Source organism: Balaenoptera physalus (assembly GCF_965194825.1).
Source record: "Balaenoptera physalus genome assembly, chromosome: 1".
Classification (NCBI taxonomy): Eukaryota; Metazoa; Chordata; class Mammalia; order Artiodactyla; family Balaenopteridae; genus Balaenoptera; species Balaenoptera physalus.
This window is the reverse complement of record NC_138882.1, coordinates 171,690,086-171,710,902: the sequence shown is the minus strand read 5'-3', so window position 1 is coordinate 171,710,902 and position 20,817 is coordinate 171,690,086. Positions and strand designations below refer to the sequence as shown.

Here is a 20,817-nt window from a genome sequence, read left to right as displayed (position 1 = left end):
AGCGTCCCCAGGGGTGGGGAAGGGGTGGGTCCGGGCTGGACCCTTGAAGTTCCCGCCAGGTCTGCCTCCCCCACCCCGCTGGAATCTTAGAGGGAAGCAGTTCCCTTGGCCCAAGAAGGAAATGAGTCCCCACAAGATGGCCGACCCCGGAGACCCTCCCAGGGACTTGCACAGATTCGTTTTACAACCACCCTAAAAATTCTGGGGACCTTGGAGTGCGAAGGGCTTTGCTTCTTGTTTTCCTAAGGCTGTCTCCTGCTTAATTAAGGAAATCACTGCTGTGCTCAACAGTTGAAGACACACGGGAAGGATCTAGAAAGGAACTTCTCCCAAATCCACCTGCCCATTCTGCCTCAGAGTCCAAGTGAAAGCTTGGCTCCGTGAGTAGGGCTGATGGACGGACCAACAGGCTCAGGCTGCAGAGCCAGGCCATTGGCTGTGGGCTAGAATCCCTGCTGGATTACCTCAGTTTCTTCATCCAGGCACTGCCCTACAGGCTTGATCCGTATTGATTCGTCCTGACCACAACCCTGTGAGGCGGGTGCTATTATTATTATCTTCATTGCCTGGACAAAACCAAAGTGGAGAAAGTTGCTAAGGTCACACAGCTAGAAAATGGCGTAGCTGGGATTTGAACCCAAACAGTTTGGCATCACTAAACTTCACTGCTGCCCTTTGTGGAACACATCTTCATCTCAGAGAATCTCTTAGAATTAAAGGAAATAGGAATGTAAAATGCTTCCCTGAGACTTCGTGAACTCTCAGTCAACAGCCATCATCATGGATTGTCTTACCCGGTCTGTTCGGAGGCAGCCACAGCCTTGGCCCTGACTGCACAAACATGGCAGTGTCCTTAGGTGCTTAAAAAAAAAAAATCACACTGAATTTAAAAGAAGGAAAAGGAAGAGGAGGAGGAGCAGGAGGAAGAAGAGAAGAAGAACTAGGAAAGAAGGAGAGAAGGGAGAAGAGGGGGAAAAACCCAAAAACCAGACCCTGGTGATTTAGGCAGACCGCTGTATTTTTCTCTTTAGTGCTTTTGCTTTAAAAGAGCATTTAGGGGGCTTCCCTGGTGCGCAGTGGTTGAGAATCTGCCTGCCAATGCAGGGGACACGGGTTCGAGCCCTGGTCTGGGAAGATCCCACATGCCGCAGAGCAACTAGGCCCGTGAGCCACAATTACTGAGCCTGCGCGTCTGGAGTCTGTGCTCCGCAACAAGAGAGGCCACGATTATGAGAGGCCCGCGCACCGCGATGAAGAGTGGCCCCCACTTGCCGCAACTAGAGAAAGCCCTCACACAGAAACGAAGACCCAACACAGCCATAAATAAATAAATAAATATTTTTTTTTAAAAAAGAGCATTTAGGTTTCATTAATTTCTTTATTGTTTAAAAAGTTATAATTCTCATATGTGCTCGTTATAAACATCTCAGATAAAACCCAAAAAAGTCACAGCCATTATGGCAAACAGTATGGAGATTCCTCAAAAAATTAAAAATAGAACTACCATATGATCCAGCAATCCCACTCCTGGGTGTATACCCAAATGAAATGAAATCAGGATCTTGAAGAGATATCCGTACTCTCATCCGTTCACTGCAGTGTTATTTACAACAGCCAAGATATGGAAGCAACCCAAGTGTCCGTTGCCAGATGACTGGATAAAGAAGATGCAGTATATATACAATAGAATATTATTCAGCAGTGAGAATAAAGGAAATCCTGCCATTTGCTACAAGCTGGGTGAAGCTGGAGGATGCTATGCTAAGTGAAATAAGCCAGACAGAGGAAGATAAATACTGTATGATCTCACTTATATATGGACTCTTAAAAAAAAAAAAAAGGAACTCATAGAAGCAGAATGGTGATTACCAGGCACTAGAGGGGTGAGGGAAATGGGGAGGTGTTGGTCAAAGGGCACACAGCTGCATTAGGTAGGATGAATGAGTCTAGAGATGCAATGTACAGGCAGGATAACCACACTTAATACTACTGTACTGAGCACTGGAAATACACTAAGAGAGTAGGTTCCAGGTGCCTTCATCACACGTACAAAAAAGGTAACTATATGAGGAGATGATATGTTAATTAGCTTGACCATGTATATGTAGTAATCATTTCACTATGTATGTGTGTATCAAATCATCACATTGTATGCCTTAAATATATATATAACTTTTATTTTTAAATATATAAATAAATTTAAAAGAAAACCCCCAAAGTCAAACATGGATGTCTTCTCTCAGCCCACATCTGTTGCTGTAAAACTTATTTTTCTCCTTCAATGAAATATCACAAATGGGGACTTCCGTGGTGGTGCAGTGGTTAAGAATCCGCCTGCCAATGCGAGGGTTCAATCCCTGAGCCGGGAAGATCCTATATGATGTGGAGCAAGTAAGCCCGTGCACCACAACTACTGAGCCCGAGCGCCTAGAGCCCATGCTCTGCAACAAGAGAAGCCACTACAGTGAGAAGCCCACACACCACAATGAAGAGTAGCCCCTGCTTGCCACAACTAGAGAAAGCCCTAGTGCAGCAATGAAGACCCAATGCAGCCAAAAATAAATAAACAAAAATAAAAATTATTTTTAAAAAATCACAAACTATACCTTCAGCTCTACTGCATCCATTTTTCCAGCTGCATAGTATTTCATAATGTAATTTTTTTTTTTCATGCATCCCCTTATTAGGGAATATTTATTTTGTTTGTAATTTTTTTTTCACTATTTCATATAATGCTTCAATAAATATTTTTATAGAAATGTCTTTGTCCCCTTATGAAAGTATTTTTCTTTTTTTTAATTTATTTTTTTTACTTATGAAAGTATTTTTCTTTCTTTTTTTTAAAAAAATTTTATTTATTTATTTTGGCTGCACCGGGTCTTAGTTGCAGCATGCGGGCTTCTTAGTTGCAGCATGTGAACTCTTAGTTGCTGCATGCATACGGGATCTAGTTCCCCAACCAGGGATCAAACCCAGACCCCCAGCATTGGGAGCGTGGAGTCTTACCCAGTGGACCAACAGGGAAGTCCCCATGAAAGTATTTTTCAATGATAGATTCCCCAGAAGAGAATTTCTGCACCTAAAGAAATATAAGTGTTAAATTCATGCTTTTCTTTAGTAAGTTAAATATTTATCAAAGGCTTATAATGCTATGTATTCTTACTGGTGCTGAGAACACAACAGTGGGTATGACAGATGAGGTCCTTGCTAATCATAGAGGTTACATTCTTGGGGGTGGGAGGGGAAGGCGAGAAAACAAATAATTCAAGTGTTAAGACACACAAATTGCTCTCCAAAATGGTTGCCCAATTTCAAATCCATTAGTAGAATATAAGGGTATACAAATACTCACAAACACTTCATCACCAACACAGGCCATCATGAACCTTTTTTCATTTTGTCAACCTGATAGATGAGAAAATTGTATTCTTTTGTTGGATTTTTGTAACTTTGCATAGTAGAGATTTTAAAGCTCTTTTTATCTTTCTCAGCCATTTCTTTTGTGAATTGCCTATCTGTATTCTTTATTTTTCTATTAAGTTGTTCATTTATAGGTACTCTGTGCTTACACTATGTTTATTAGTTATATATGTTATAAATATTTTCTCCCAATCTAACATTTGTCTTTTAACTTAGTTTTAGACTCTTTTGCGGTACATGACTTTAGATTTTTTTCTCATCAACTTCATCAATTTTTTACATCATGGCTTCTGTTTTTTTGTCCGTTAGGAACACCTTCCTCAACCCCACATTATAAACTTATTCACCCATTTTTTTTTTCCTGGGTTTTAATGGTTTTAGGTTTAACATTTAAATCTTCAAGGGAGCTGGACCCCATCTGGATGAGAATCCATCATCTATCTGAGAATTGTCGCTCCTCAGTCATGAGCGACATGGGGGGGGGTCCTTAAATCTGATGACCCTGTGTTCCCTGCTACAGAGGTTGATACATACTGAGCCATCCTTAAACAAAGAACTCTTTTCCAAATAATCCTGCAAAAAAATCACTGCAAACTCCAAAAATGGACTGCCTTGGTTCCAATTCCAGCTCCACTACTTAATAATTGTGTGAATCGGGGCAAATTACTTAACCCCTCTGGGGTTCTCTTGGTGCCCCCATCTGCGAAACAAGGATAAGGACAGCACGTAACTCACCCTGTTGGTGTGAAGATTAATTGAACCATTGCGCATGAAGTGTTTAGAACAACAGTCAACCAACTACAACTCATGGGCTACCCATTTTTATAGACCTCACTAGCTGGGGCTTCCCTGGTGGCTCAGTGGTTAAGAATCCGCCTGCCAACACAGGGAACATGGGTTCGAGCCTTGGCCGGGGAAGATCCCACATGCCGCGGAGCAACCAAGCCTGTGCACCACAACTACTGAGCCTGTGCTCTAGAGCCCGCGAGCCACAACAACTGAGCCTGCATGCCGCAACTACTGAAGCCCGAGTGCCTAGAGCCCATGCTCCGCAACAAGAGAAGCCACAGCAATGAGAAGCCCACGCACCACAACGAAGAGTAGCCCCCGCTCGCCCCAACTAGAGAAAGCCAGTGCACAGCAACGAAGACCCAACACAGCCAAAAATAAATAAATTAAATAACTTAAAAAAAAAAAAAACAGAACTCACTAGCTGAAAGTGGTTTTTACATTTTTTTAAAAAATTTTTATTGGAGTATAGTTGATTTACAATGTTGTGTTAGTTTCTGCTGAACAGCAAAGTGAATCATACATATACATATATCCATTCTTTTTTAGATTCTTTTCCTAAATAAGTCATTATAGAGGTTTTTACATTTATAATTTTATAAAAAAATAGTGGAAACTTGTTTTCTGTCCTGTTAGATACATCCTTATTTGATAGTGTCAGTTTTGGCTCTTGACCTGCAAATCTTAAAACATTTACTGTCTGGCTTTTTACAGAAAACGTTTGCCAACCCCTGGTTCAGTCTGATTCCTGACCCCTAGCAAGAGCTCAGTGAATGTTAAGTATTTATTAAATGGGAAGAGATAAGTATTTTTGTCTATTTTTACAGATGGTGAAATTGAAGTTTAGAGATGGAAGTGACCCTGGCCACTGCTATGATTCTTGCAGTATTGCTCTGGGATGTTTGGGATGCTGTGAGGGTGCCCTCGGGACCACGCATACAGATGCCTCCTTAATCATCACTTAGTCATTGGGAGTCATGTTGGAAAAGACTTAGAGGCCTCCTGGCCTCAGCACAGGAGGTGAGGTACAAATTCCCTTCACTTGTAGATCTCCCCTCAAACTGTCTGGGGGTTCTAGCAGCCCTGCATCATCCACCCATCACACATTCATAAAATAATATTTATGGAGAAACTGTGGACTTCACTGCTTCCCTGCTGGGGCTGCGGGTGGAACAGCTAGGCAGCTGGTGGGCTCCTGCCCACGGCCTCACTGCTGCAGCTCAGAATGGGACAGAAAGCTCTGCTGGAAGATGATGGATGATGGATGCTGAGAACAGCTGGAGAGACGAGACCTGGCCACATGTTGACCCCCGAACAGAGGTCTGTGTGCCCATGAAGTTGAAGGCTGTTTCCCTGTGAACTGGGCATCGTAAATCTGTACTGGTTTAAAAGTTCAGGGTTTGAAGTCAGGCAACCTGGATTTGAATCCCAGCTTTAGCTGCTATATATGTGGTCTTGGGCCAACTGCTTCCTCCCCCGGGCATGGAAGCAGAAGTGACCTTAACACCATCCAGGCTGAAGCCTTCATTTGCAGTTGAGAAACTGTTATGAAACTATGTCCCCCTAAAATTCATATGTTGAAGTCCTAACCCCCAATACCTCAAAATGTGGCCTTATTTGGACATAGAGCCATACAGAGGTAATCAAGTTAAAATGAGGTCATTAGTGTGGGCCCCAATCCAATATGACTAGGGGAAGAAATTTGGAGATAGACATGCACACAGAGAGAACACCAATTGAAGATGAATGAAGAAATTGGATGATGATTCTATATGCCAAGTACCCCCAAGATTGCCTGCAAACCACCAGAAGCTGGGGGGAGAGGCATGGAACAGATTTTTCCTCACAGTCCTAAGAAGGAACCAACCCTGTCGACACTTTGATCTCAGACTTCTGGCCTTCAAAACTGTAAGAAAATAAATTTCTGTTCTTTAAACCAACCTGTCTGGGACTTCCCTAGCAGTCCAGTGGTTAAGACTCTGCATTTCCAATTCAGGGGGTGCAGGTTCGATCCCTGGTTGGGGAACTAAGATCCTACATGCTGCGTGGTGCGGCCAAAAAATAATAATAATAAATAAATTAAAAAAAAATAAACCAACCCGTCTGTGGTACTTTGTTATGGCAGCCCTAGTAAACTGCTACACAAACTGAAGCCAGGTGACCTGTGTTCTGTAGACCTGTAGAATTAGCTGTGTAACAACACTTAATCCTGTCTTAAGCTCAATTTCCTCATTTATAAATTGAGATCAGGATCCTACCAATTCAACAAATATTTCGATCTCCTCTTGTGTTCCAGGTTCTGGGAACTCAGAAGTAAATAAAACCCTGTTCCTGCTCTTGGAGAAAGGACAATGGGGGCACAACTCTGCAAATTTGTTGCAATTTATAATGTAGTAAAAGATTATCAGCAGGTTGATAGAAATCAGTATAGAGTACAGTGGGAGCAGGGAGGAAGGAAAGGTTGGTCCTCCCTGGGAGGTACTAGGTGACATGTGTGCTGGGTATTGAAAAATGGGTTGGTGTTCACCAGGCTGGCAAGGCAAGGCAGGAGGGGTAAGTGAGGCATTCTAGGCAGAAGGAACAGCTTGGGCAAAAACCCAAAGGCATGAAACAGCAAGATGAGTTTGGGAAATTGCAAGTCATTCAGTAGTGTCAGTCCTCCAGCAAAGCAGACAGATGGGAAGTAAGACTGCCCCTGAGTGTTAGCCTGGTCAATGGAGTAGACCTGGAGTCACATTGCCTCCTACCAGGCATCCAGTGTGAACATGGGAAGGTTAATCAACTGCTCTGGACCTCAGTTTCCTCATTTATTTATTCATCTGACTATTAAACACCTACTCTGTGCTGGGCACTGTGTTGGATGTTCATAATACAATGGCAAACAGGGTAGTCAGGGCTGATGGGTCCTTGTGATCATGGAGCTTCAAGTCTATTGGGAAAGAGACTATAAAACAAATAGTGTGGGGTTTTTTTTTCCTTTGAGGTTAAACTTTTTTTTTTTTAACTGATGTATAGTTTATTTACAATGTCGTGTTAGTCACAGGTGTACAGCACAGTGATTCAGGTATATATATTCTTCTCCCTTATAGGTTATTACAATATACTGAATATAGTTCCTTGTGCTATACAGTAGGTCCTTGTTGGTTATCTAAAAACAAATAATGTTTATTAGGGTTAGGTTTAGCTGCAAATGCAATTAAGCCCAAACTAACTGTGTCTGGGTGGTGGTTCAGGATTTGTATGTCATTCTATTGCCAAGATATAAGTTTCCTCTATTTTTGTGGCTCCACCATACTTGGTCTATAACCTTATGGTGCAAGAAGCCAGATCTACACTCCAGGAAGGAATTAAAAAGAAGTGAAAGCGGCATGAGCCATCACACAAAGTTCCTTAATAAGAGTTTATGCTTAGGACTCTTAAGAAGAGTCTCTTAAGAATAGAGTACTTCCATCTCCATCCCATTGGCCAGATCACTGTCATATGGCCACACTAGATAGATGCAAGGAAGTTTGGGAAATGCAGTCTTTATTCTAGGTGGCTTTGTGCCCATTGAATACTGGGAATTCTATTATCAGAGAAGAAGAGGAGAAAATAACAGGCTCTGCCATGCAAATGTAACAGGAAATTGTGTTGAAATTTTTTTGTTGACCAGATTTGGGGATTTGGCCCCAAAGGGGGACAAAGGTGCTAAGTGCCTCAAATTCTGAAAAGAACCACAATAACTGGGGAACCTCCAGATAGGGCCGACTTCAGGCATGTGAACTCTGCAATCTCAAGGGGCCCTGTCCTCCCCAGGGCCTCAGGCTTGGTTAATGCTCTGCTGTCACCATCCTGACATTCTTAATCATTCCGTCTTTGAACTTGTGTTTTGTATGAGAAATCTGAGGGAACAATGAAGCATGCGCAAGAGCAGAATAGATAAGCACAATATGTGTCTGCCATTCCTCGCCGCCTCCATTTGCAGATAGTGTTCACGAGGCCCCATGAGCACAGGTGTCCAGCAGACCTGTGATGTGTGGGAATTCAGCAGGATTCAGTGAGTGCAAAGTAAGGGGGTTACATCTATGGTTGAGTAAGCAGGAGCTTTGATAGTCCCAACAGGTCATGGTTCCTGTTCAAACCAGAACTTAATTGGAATGAAGAAAGAAGGTGATGGCATTCTAAGAAACACAAATGACCAGGGCACCCTTCCATATCCTTTCTTATCCATGTTACTTCCCTGTATTAACCAATCACCCTGAAAAGGACAACAAGAAGGAAAGGGAAAGATAGGCAACTCATAGGTCATTTCCTACCTTATTTATCAGTATTTCATATGATTAACTATTAGTAGTAGTGCTTATTATTTAGATTAACATTATTATTATATATAATATGTATTATTATTATATTTCATTTCTTTCCTTATTCATCAGTAAGTCAAAGGTAGACGGTGTTGATAGAATCTGTGCACGTCCAGAAGTGAAATAAAAGCAGCTGAGTTAGTTCAATACAGTGTTTCCATTATTCTGGTAAAATCAAAATACATATGCATGTACAAATTATGAAATACAAATTGTGTAAGTTTGGTGAGTTAAATGCTCTTATATCTGCATTTAAAAGCAGAATTTTAGGGAATTCCCTGGCGGTCCAGTGGTTAGAACTCCTCACTTCCACTGCAGGGGGAACAGGTTTGATCCCTGGTCAGGGAACTAAGATCCTTCAAGCTATGTGGCACGGCCACAAAATAAATTAAAAAATATATAAGAGCAGAATTTTATATAAAATGTAAAAATATAATGTATAAAAGTATATAAACATAGGGACTTCCTGGTGGTCCAGTAGGTAAGACTCTGTGTTCCCAGTGCAGGGGGCCTGGGTTCCATTCCTGATCGGGGAACTAGATCCCGCATGCATGTCACAACTAAGAAGGCTGCATGCCACAACTAAGACCCGGCGCAGCCAAAATAAATTTAAAAAAAAAAAAGAGCTGTTTATTTTTTTTTAAAGTACATAAATATATAAAATATAAAGAATGGCAAATTTAATTTAATAATTTATCTTTTTTACTTTTAAAAAAAAATAAATTTATTTATTTATTTATGGCTGTGTTGGGTCTTCGTTTCTGTGCGAGGGCTTTCTCCAGTTGCGGCAAGCGGGGGCCACTCTTCATTGCGGTGCGCGGGCCTCTCACTGTCGCGGCCTCTACCGATGTGGAGCACAGGCTCCAGACGCGCAGGCTCAGTAGTTGTGGCTCACGGGCTTAGTTGCTCCGCGGCATGTGGGATCCTCCCAGACCAGGACTCGAACCCGGGTCCCCTGCATTGGCAGGCAGATTCTCAACCACCGCGCCACCAGGGAAGCCCCTAATTTTTTTACTTAAATGACATTAAAAAGCAAACGAGGGCTTCCCTGGTGGCGCAGTGGTTAAGAGTCCGCCTGCCAGTGCAGGGGACACGGGTTCGAGCCCTGGTCTGGGAAGATCCCACATGCCGCGGAGCAACTAGGCCCGTGAGCCACAACTACTGCGCCTGCGCGTCTGGAGCCTGTGCTCCACATCGGTAGAGGCCGCGACAGTGAGAGGCCCGCGCACCGCGATGAAGAGTGGCCCCCCCTCGCCGCAACTGGAGAAAGCCCTCGCACAGAAACGAAGACCCAACACAGCCATAAATAAATAATAAATAAATAAATAAATAAATTAAAAAAAAAAAAAAAAGCAAACGAAAAACACCATGGCAAGTCAAGAGCAAGACCACACATTATTAGCATTATGTTTTCAAGGTTCATTTAAGCTGTAGCCTGTATCAGTACTTCATTCCTTTTCATTGCAGAATAAAATTCCATCGTGTGAATATACATTTTATTTATCCATTTATCAGTTGATGGAGATTTGGGTTGTTTCCACTTTTTGGATGTTATGAGTAATGCTTCATTTATAAACATTTGTGTACAACTTTTTGTGTGGATATAGTGTTTTCAATTCTTTTGAGTATATACCTAGGAGTGGAATTGCTGGGTCATATGGTAACTTTAACATTTTGAGTAACTGCTGAACTCTTTTCCAAAGCAGCTGTACCATTTCACATTCCTACTAGCAGTATATGAGAGTCCTAATTTCTCAACATCCTAGCCAACACTTATTATTTACCCTTGTGATTGTCGCCATCCTAGTGGGGTTGGCTAATTTTTTCTGTAGAGGGCAGGCAGTTACTCAAACATGATGACGTAGTGTACAAGCAGCCGTAGACAATACAGAATGAATGAGTGTGACTGTTTCCAAAAAAACTTTATTTACAAAAAAAGGGCTGGGAAATTTGGCCCAGAGACCATAGTTTGCTGACCCCTGTTGTAGATTATTGTAACGTGTCAAATCCGACACATATTTAATATCTGAAAGTGACTGAGGATTTGTGGACTCTGACCTAGAAGTCATATCATTAAGGGCTTTATTACTCGGCTGGGGGTAAAGATGGAAGAAATAAGGAACTGTCATGTTTGTTACACCAACAATAACAATGAAATGGTATAACTGCTATGGAAACTTGTTGTATGAGCGCCTAACCTAATTCAAGATGAGGATGAAAATATGGGGGCAGGGGGAAGCGATCTGGAGGCTGAAGCCTGAAGAGTGAACAGCATGTGGTTGCAGGAAGAGAAGTAGAAGAGTGTCCAGGTGGAGAAAACCCAGTATCAAAACAAGATTACTATGTTTGAAGGAAAAGAGAAAAGTTCAGAGTTGCTGGAACCCAGGGTGCAAGGCGAGAGTGGTGTAGGGGGCTGGGTGTTAAAGTCCCTTATTTTTTTTTTTTAATAAATTTATTTATTTTCATTTTTGGCTGTGTTGGGTCTTCGTTACTGCGTGGGGGCTTTCTCTAGTTGCAGTGAGCAGGGGCTACTCTTCGTTGTAGTGCGCAGGCTTCTCATTGTTGCAGAGCACGGGCTCTAGGCGCGCGGGCTTCAGTAGTTGTGGCACACGGGCTCAGTAGCTGAGGCTCGCGGGCTCTAGAGCGCAGGCTCAGTAGTTGTGGCGCACGGGCTTAGTTGCTCCACGGCAAGTGGGATTTTCCCAGACCAGGGCTCGAACCCATGTCCCCTGCATTGGCAGGCGGATGCTTAACCACTGTGCCACCAGGGAAGTCCTAAAGTCCCTTATAAACCAAAATAAGGAAACTTGAGTCTGAGGGTAACAGGAAGCTGTGAAAAGATTTAAGATTTAAGAGCTGTGTTTCAAAAAGTCTTGCTGCACAGACACCTTCATTATAAAATGGAAAGGTTAATATTTACTTCCTAGTGTTGCTGTGGTAATGAAATACAATTATGTTCATAAACTACTTATCACAATGCCTAATAGGAAATACACAGCAAAACTGTCATCAGTAGCAGAAGTAATAAAAGTGCCCCATAAATCATATGTGATTAGATACCTAAGGGAGTAAATCAGAAGTAACAGATGTGGCCTTATAGCATGTTTTCTTTTACCAGAACTGTATTTTATGAGTTTAAAATTTAGTTGCTAACATTTAAAAATCTGGAAGTTTTACATACATTTTAGATTCCCAGTTTCTCTTAAAATCAGAAGACCTGGCAACTTTGGTCACATAACCAGACGGCAGAGATCTGAAGAGTTGTCTGGTGTCAGCTCTCCCACTAAGAGGCACAAACTCTCAATTTTCCCCAGTCCCCACCTGGCCCACTTCATTCATTGATGATATCTGCCTAAATCCTCCAGGTATTTGAATTTGAGAATCAGGGAGGAAATTAACTGTGTGACCGAGGATTTAGGAAGCAACCAAAACTCTGATGCCGGGTACCTGGGAGTGATCTCAAGCAACAAGCCAGGACCCTGATCAGTTGCATTGTAGTCTCTTTGCAAAAAGGCTGAGGGAATGGTGGCCTAAGCCGAGAGCAGAGAAATAGAAATTGACGATGTCCCTCTGTCTTAGAAATGTTTTGGTTACTGGTAACACAGGCAAGTTTCAGCTAGCTTAAGCAGACAAGGGAATCCTATGAAAAGGTGACCAGAGAGGCTGTGGTTCAAGATGGCAACCTGACCCTTGAATTACATTCTGTCTGGAAACCCAATTAAAATGATAGAAAGTGACTTCCCTGGTGGCGCAGTGGTTAAGAGTACGCCTGCCAATGCAGGGGAAACGGTTCGAGCCCTGATCCAGGAAGATCCCACATGCCACGGAGCAACCAAGCCCGTGTGCCACAACTACTGAGCCTGTGCTCTAGAGCCCACGAGCCACAACTACTGAGCCCTTGTGCCTGTATGCCTAGAGCCCGGGCTCCGCAACAAGAGAAGCCACCGCAATGAGAAGCCCCTCGCACCGCAACGAAGAGTAGCCCCCGCCCACCGCAACTAGAGAAAGCCCGCGCGCAGCAATGAAGACCCGCTGCAGCCAAAAATAAATAAATAAATAAATAAAATTTATAAAAATTAATAAATAAAATAAAATGATAGAAAAATATTTAGAAATTATGTATCTGCACCTTAAAAAAAAAAAAGGAGATTCATTCAATAGTGAACTGGAAGTTTCAACAAATTTCAGGATGATGGCAAATGGATGGCAAAGAGTTGACTGCAGAAGCATAAACCAGAAAGCAGCAAATCAGAAAATGTGGAGAGAGGACTGTAGGAAGAGAGAATCTATAATCCTGGCAGAATTCTAGAAAGGCTCCTGACTGGGAAATGAGAATTGGGATAAAGGGTTGGCATCGGAAGTGGGCTGTAAATGTAGGTACTAATTGAATGTCCCACCCAAAGGCTCTTCCACCACCCAGAACGGAAGGCTATAATGGAGGGCTCCTCTCTAAAGAAACTGAACAGTCTCTGGAGACTACGAAGACAGCTGGAGTGGGAGCTACTGCTCCAGTAAATCTCTCCTTTAGAGGCCCTCCAGCACCATGATGGCCCCTCCCACTCCTCCAGAAAGGAGGTCTTCAGTCAGAAAGCCTCTGGCAAGTTCATGCAAGTCCTTGCCTTTCCATTGCCTCTTTTTTTTTGGCTGCGTTGGGTCTTCGTTGCTGCGTGCAAGCTTTCTCTAGTTGCGGCGAGCGGGGGCTACTCTTCGTTGAGGTGCACAGGCTTCTTCTCATCGCGGGGGCTTTTCTTGTTGCCGAGCACGGGCTCTAGGCTCACCGGTTTCAGTAGTTGTGGCGCACGGGCTTAGTTGCTCCGCGGCATGTGGGATCTTCCTAGACCAGGGATTGAACCCGTGTCCCCTGCATTGTCAGGCGGATTCTTAACCACTGCGCCACCAGGGAAGTCCCTCCATTGCCTCTTTCTTAGAGCTGTACACCACACAAGGCTTTCCAAGGCTTCCCTCTTTCATTTGATGAAAGCCTGCTGCGTGCAAGCGTGAAAGAGGAAGGCCAAGATAAACAAGTAGAAAAAAAGATCACAGAGGTAGCAAAGATAATTTAGCGACCCTAGTTAGTATCCTTGGAAAAATTCTAAGTTATTGTAAGCCATGAAACAGCAACAGCATGCTTTTTAAAATGAACTGAATAAGACTTCTTGGAATTAATAATATGCTTAGTTTTCAAAAAACAGTGCAGTTGCAGAATTTTAAATGAAAGTTCTCAGAATGTAGAACTGAGAAGACAAGCAGAACATTTGAGAGCTGACCCAAGAATGAATAGAAAGCTTGAATCCGGATCATCAAGAAGAGATCGGAAAGTGACTAGAACTCTATTATTTTTTTTAAAAAGTATGAGGTCAGATGTTCAATGAGGAACAGGTTACTTAAGTGATCTCAAAGTAATACCCCATAAATATTCATTAATTTCAAAGAGAAAAACTTGTAACTTTGCAGTGAGGAAACTTGGAGGACACCAACTTAATCAAATGGTCAAAGTTAACATCACCATGATTGGGACAAGCTGATTTTATCAGGGTACTATGCATTGAAAAGGACACAGCTCTTTTCTGTGATATTCCTGCTGAAAAGGTATAACCTGAATCTAATCATGAGGAAACATCAGACAAAACCATCTGAAGGATATTCTACAAGATAACTGACCTGGACTCTTCCAAAATGCCAAGGTCAAAAAAAACAAATAAAGGCTGAGGAACTATTTCAGATGAAAAGAGATTAAAAACAGGACAATTAAATGCAACTCATGCTCTTGGATTAGATCTTGCACCTGAGGAAAAATAGCTCCTAGGGCATTATTGCAACAATTGATGAAATTTGAATATGGATTATATATTAGGTAATAGTCATACACTAATATTAAAGTTCCTGATTTTTACAATTGTACTGTGGTTATATAAGAGAATGTCCTTGTTTTACATGTGGGAAGGTGGGAAAGAGAGAGAGAGAAAGGATGAGAGAATTTTGTAGGGCAAAATGTAAACAATTATTGAATCTGAAATTCCTTGTTTTTTTTTTTTATAAAATGTATTTATTTACATATTTATTTTTGGCTGCGTTGGGTCTTCGTTGCTGCGCGCAGGCTTCCTCTAGTTGTGGTGCTCAGGCTTCTCACTGCAGTGTCTTCTCTTGTTGCGGAGCATGGACTCTAGGTGCGCAGGCTTCAGTCGTTGTGGCACGCGGGCTTAGTAGTTGTGGCTCGCAAGCTCTAGAGTGCAGGCTCAGTAGTTGTGGTGCACAGGCTTAGTTGCTGCGCAGCATGTGGGATCTTCCCTGACCAGGGCTCGAACCGTGTCCCCTGCATTGGCAGGCGGATGGTTAACAGCTGTGCCACCAGGGAAGTCCTGAAATTCCTTGTTCTTATGACTCTTCTCTAAGTATAAGATTATATCAAAATAAATTAAAAATCATTTCAAAAGATACCAGATTATTTCACAGCTGAATTCTCTCTACTCATTAAAAATCAAGTATATCGGGGGCTTCCCTGGTGGCGCAGTGGTTGAGAATCTGCCTGCCAATGCAGGGGACACGGGTTCGAGCCCTGGTCTGGGAAGATCCCACATGCCGCGGAGCAACTGGGCCCGTGAGCCACAACTACTGAGCCTGAGCGTCTGGAGCCTGTGCTCCGCAACAAGAGAGGCCGCGATAGTGAGAGGCCCGCGCACCGCGATGAAGAGTGGCCCCCACTCGCCGCAACTGGAGAAAGCCCTCACACAGAAACGAAGACCCAACACAGCCAAAAATAAAAATAATAAATAAATTTTTTAAAAAAATCAAGTATATCTAAGGTTATTTTAGATCGTAAAATTGAAAGCCTCACAATTTATTTGTATGAAACTAGAATAACCTTACTATGTAGACTTGATAAAGAAGCATACAAAACTACATACCAAATCACATTATATAGATGTAAAAGTTCTTAATAAAACTTTGGCAATTCAAATTCAGCAACATATTAAGAAAATAATACACTATGGCCAAATAGACTTAATCCTAGGTATATATATGAATGCATTAACTATGAGAAACTATATTGACATAAATTAAAGAAAACCCATAAGATTATATGAATTGAGGCTGAAAAGGCATTAGCAATTGTTCCTAATAAAAACTCTTAAGTAAAATATGGATAAATGAAATGACAGTTAGTAGCAGTTGTACTAATAATAGCCAAATATTCATTAACAGGAGATGTGAAAAATGAATGTCTTATATTTAAATAGTGGAATATCATAGAGCAATGAAAAAGAATCAGCTCTCACTCTACACAGTAACATAGGTGAATTTCATGGATACAATATTGAGTGAAAGAAACCAGATGTCAAAGAGTACATACCATATGGTTACATTTATATGAAATTTAAAAATAGGCATAATTGCTCTATCATTATAGAAAGTTGAGGGGTATTGCTGGGAGGGGCAAGAGAGAAGCTTCTGGGGTGCTGGAAATGTTCTCTATTTTGATCTAAGAGACAGTTCCATGGGTATGTTCATTTCTAAAATTTACGGAGATATACATTTAAGATTTGTGCACTGTATTGTATCTATGTTATACCTCATTAATTCCTTTAAATATGGATAAATTAAAACTACTTAAATATGATTTTTTTAAAAAGCCCAACAACTTATTAATCAAACATCAACAGCAAGCATCATTCTAAATGGTTGAACCCTGGGACTTCCCTGGTGGTCCGGTGGCTAAGACTCGGCGCTCCCAATGCAGGGGGCCCGGGTTTGATCCCTGGTCAGGGAATTAGATCCCACATGCTGCAACTAAGAGTTTGCATGCTGCAACTAAAGATCCTGCATGCTGCAACTAAGACCTGGTACAGCCAAATAAATAAATGTTAAAAAAAAAAAAAAAGTTTGAACCCTAAAACCATTTTCATCAAAATTGGCAAAAGATTGGGATATCTTACTTAAATGTTATTACTCAACATTGTTTTCAGAGGTTTTATCAAATTAGACAAGAAAATGAAGTAACTAATATAAATATTGGAAAACAAAGGATAAAATTGTTATTTCCAGATTCCTTGAAGCCTCCACCCCACTTCTTTGGTTCCCTTACTGCGAAATATCTCAAAATAATAATCTAGTCTTATTGCCTCCACTTTTTCTCCCATTTTCTCTTAAATGTACTCTAATCAGGCTTTTGTCCTCATTCCTGCATTGAAACAAGGTCACTGATGACCTTCATGTTGCCAAATCGAATAGTCAAATTTCAGCCCCCTTTACCTGCCAGATGAGCCGTTTCTGACCCAGTCGATGACTTCCTTCTCCCAGAAACCCTTTCTTCACTTGGCAGGTGGGGCACCACACTCCTGGTCCCCCTACCTCTTTGCCTTCTCTTCCTCTGTATTCTTTGCCAGATCTTCCTCACTTTTCCAACCTCTAAATGTTAAAATTCCCCAAGACACAGTCATTGGATCCCTTCTTATCTACATTCTCTTCCTGGGTTATTTCATCCAATCCCATGGTTTCAAATTCTGTTTCTATTCTGACAATCCCAGATTTGTATCACCAGCTCTGACTTTTCCCCTGACCTCCAGACAAGGAATTCCACTGCCACCTAAACTTTTCCACTCCGCAGTCCAAACAGGCACTTCAAACTTAACCTAATCAAAATGGAATCTTGAGGGACTTCCCTGACTGTCCAGCTGTTAGGACTCGACGCTTTCACTGTGGTGGCCCGGGTTCAATCCCTGGTCAGGGAACGAAGATACCGCAAGCCTCCCAGTGTGTCCAAACAAAAAAAAGGAATCTTGATCTTCCCTGCAAAGCCGGGTCCTCTCCCAATCTTCCCAATCTCATTAGTGACAGCTCCATTCACCGAGTTGTTCAGGCCAAAAATATAGTGACCTTCTTGATTCTTCTCCTTCTCTTTTGTCTCCCCTTTCCAATCCATCAGCAACGCTGTCAGCTCTGTCTTCAAAATATACCCCTAACTGGGACACATCTTACACCCGTACAATCACTGGGAGAGCCGCCATCATCTCTCTCCTGAATTATTTAATTTGGCTCCTAATTGCTTCCACCTTTGCCCCCATAGTCTATACTCAGCAGCCAGAGTGATACTTTTAAAACTGGTCACTTCTCTACTTAACCCTTTATCCCCCAAACACATCAAGCACATGCTCACCTAAGACCTTTACCTCTGCCAAGAATATTCTTCTAGTAATTTACATGATTCGAGTCACTGCTAAAATGTCACCTGATCACAGTGGTCTTCCATGATCATTGTATCTAAAATAGCCCTTCTGGTCACTCCCTACCTCTAAGCCTGCTTTATATTTCTTATGGCAGTTTATCGTCCCCGATATATTCTATTTATTTATGCCTGATTATCTATCTCTCCACACTAGATTGTAAGCTCTGTAATGACAAGGAGTTTTCTATGTTTCATTTATTAATGGTATCCCAACACCTAGAACCTTTGGCCCATAGTAGTCCTTGCCTGATAGTTGGTGTTCAATAAATATCTGTTGAATTAATGAATGCTGAATGATATTTTATTTACTCAGGAAAACCCAGTAAACTCTAGTTAGAAAAACAAATAACAAAAAACACCAAATTAGCTGTGGTAGGTTGAATGGTGGCTCCTCCCAAAAGATATGTTTACCTCCTGGGACCTGCGAATGTGACCTTATTTGGGAAAAGAGTGTGCAGATGTAATTAAGCTAAGGATGTTGAGGCAATCCTGGATTATCTGGGTGGGCCCTGAATCCAATGACAAGTGTCCTTATAAGAGAACACACAGAGCAGAGATGGACAGAGTAGAGAAGAGACCATGTGAGACAGAGACAGAGATTACAGTTATTCAGCCACAAGCCAAGGAACACCTGGAGCCACCAGGAGCTGGAAGAGGCAAGGAAGGGTTCTTCCTCAAACAGCATGCCCCTGCCACCTTGATTTTGGACTTCCGGCCCCCAGAACTGTGAGAAAGAAAAACTTCTGTTGTTTTAAGCCACCAAGTGTGTCATAATTTGTTATGGCAGCCCTAGGAAACAAATACACTACCAGACTATTAAGGGAATTTGGCAAGAAGGATGACTACAAGATAATGACAATGGATGACAAAATCAATAGTTTTTCTTTGTACTCTCATTAAGCAATCAGAAAAAATTAGGAGAGCCACACACACAAAAAGTTACTGCACCTACGTGTAGAAAAGTATAAAATTTTGTAGAACAATATAAAATAGGACCTAAACAAATGGAAAAAATATACAATTATTTCAGACTTCATGCAGAAGAGTAACATTTTGAACCAGCCAAGAAAATGATAAAAAATGAATAAGGATGGGGTCTTGCCATACCAGCTAATAAAACTTGCAATAAAGAAGCTGGCAAATATTATAACTTAATACATATATTAAATACTATAAAATTAAGAGAACCAAGCAGAATCCAGAAATAGATTTATGTATACACACACACACACACAAACATTTATGTATGTGTACATATGGCAAGGGTAGCATTTCATTTCAGATCAAAAATATGGTCATTTATGAAATGATGCTAGCACAAGTGGTATTAGCCTGCTCTAGCAGATAACAAAGCTGGGTTTTTCCCCCTCTCATTATATCAAAAGTTAATTCCAGTTGGACTAAAGATTTAAATATGAAAATAAAACACAAAAATTTAACAGAAAAATTAGAAGGGTATGTATATAACCTAGATTCTAGAGTTCAGGGTGATTCTTTTACACAAGCTAGGAAATAAAGAAGCTTTAAGTAAAAGATAAGATCCATTTATCCCATAAACATTTTAAAAGAAAGCAAAAACAAAGTCAGAGGACAAATGTTTGACCAATAAATTACCTTTAACACAGATGGCAGATACAAGCGTTCCTATAAGTTGATTACATAAAGAGTTCTTGTGATAAACCATAATGGAAAAGAATTTTAAAAAGGATATATAGGGCTTCCCTGGCGGTCTAGTGGTTAAGACTTTGTGCTTCCAATGCAAGGGCACGGTTTCGATCCCTGGTTGGGGAATTAAGATCCCACAGGTGGTGTGGCAGGGCCAAAAAAAAAAAGATATATATATATGTATAGCTGAATCACTCTGCTGTACAGCAGAAATTAACAAAGCGTAAATCAACTATACTTCAATAAAAAAGAAGCAAGTAAATGAAAGTGATAAGAAGAAAAAGAGTTCTTATAAATTGATAAGAAAAAGGCAAATCTTCTTTAAAGAAAAAGGCAGAGAATGTGAACAGTTTACAAAAGAGGAACTCCAAATGGCCAATAAGCCTATAAAAAGATGTTCATCCTTCTTACTAATCAAATATATGAGCATTTAAATAACGATAAGAAGAGTGATAACCTTGACTCTTAGCAAGGCTATGAGAATGTGAATTTTAAATTTAAATTTGCAATGTAAAATACAGAAACCCTTTTGTCCACCTGGCAATGCATCCAACAGAAATACAGGCACAATTAAAGGACAGATACAAAAGAATGTTAATTAAAATATTGTTTGTAAAGTCAAAAACAAAACAAACACAACAAAACCTGAAAACAACCTGCATCCCATTGATAGGAGTATGCTTGAATAAGCTGTGGCACATCACCAGCATGGACTATTTTGCAACTAAAAGAAAAAAATGAATTAATTCCATTCATTGACAAGAAAGATCCCCAAGTTGAATTGCCAGGTAAAAAAAAAGAAATTAAATGGAAATGTACATAATATGATCCTACTGTTGATTAAAAAAAAAAATGACAAAAAACGGTATATATACTATATATATATAAAATAATTGTGTGAGCATGAGGAAAGACATGAAAGGATATACATTATAATGTTCAGAATGTTGTAATTGATTCCCTTTGAAAAGAGAGGGGGAAAGAAGAGGCAAGAAAAATTTTTAATTGGTCAAACAAGGACCATAATATAATTGTTTTTAAACAAGTATGAGAAATACATTCATATCAAAAATGAGGGAACAATCTAATTGTTTGCTTCAGGGGTTTGGTTAAATTAATAATGGAATGGAAATCCCTCCAGAAAAATAAAGGATAGCTATTAGGAAACAGTGCTGTACATGTATATTTCCATGCTGAATGTGTCAAGTGAAAATAACAGGCTACATAGAGCACATACACATTAAGATCTCTTCTATTTATGTATATGTATGTAAATGAAAGGTAGCCTGGATAGATAAGGGCAAGAAAGTTCATGGCAGTACCTGTGCTTTGGAATTCAGGGCTGTCATCCTGCCTCCCCATATCTGCCTTAATTTC

At 41.0% G+C, this 20,817-nt stretch overlaps 1 long non-coding RNA gene across 1 annotated transcript in view; it reads left to right on the top strand.

Moving 5' to 3' along the window:
* Positions 1-15,330, top strand: part of LOC309637465 — a 606,851-nt gene extending 591,521 nt beyond the window's left edge. Inside the window, exon 2 of the long non-coding RNA XR_014250560.1 lies at positions 14,774-15,330. This is a non-coding gene — a long non-coding RNA (uncharacterized lncRNA). The remainder of the gene's footprint in view (positions 1-14,773) is intronic.
* The last annotated feature ends 5,487 nt before the right edge of the window (positions 15,331-20,817 follow it).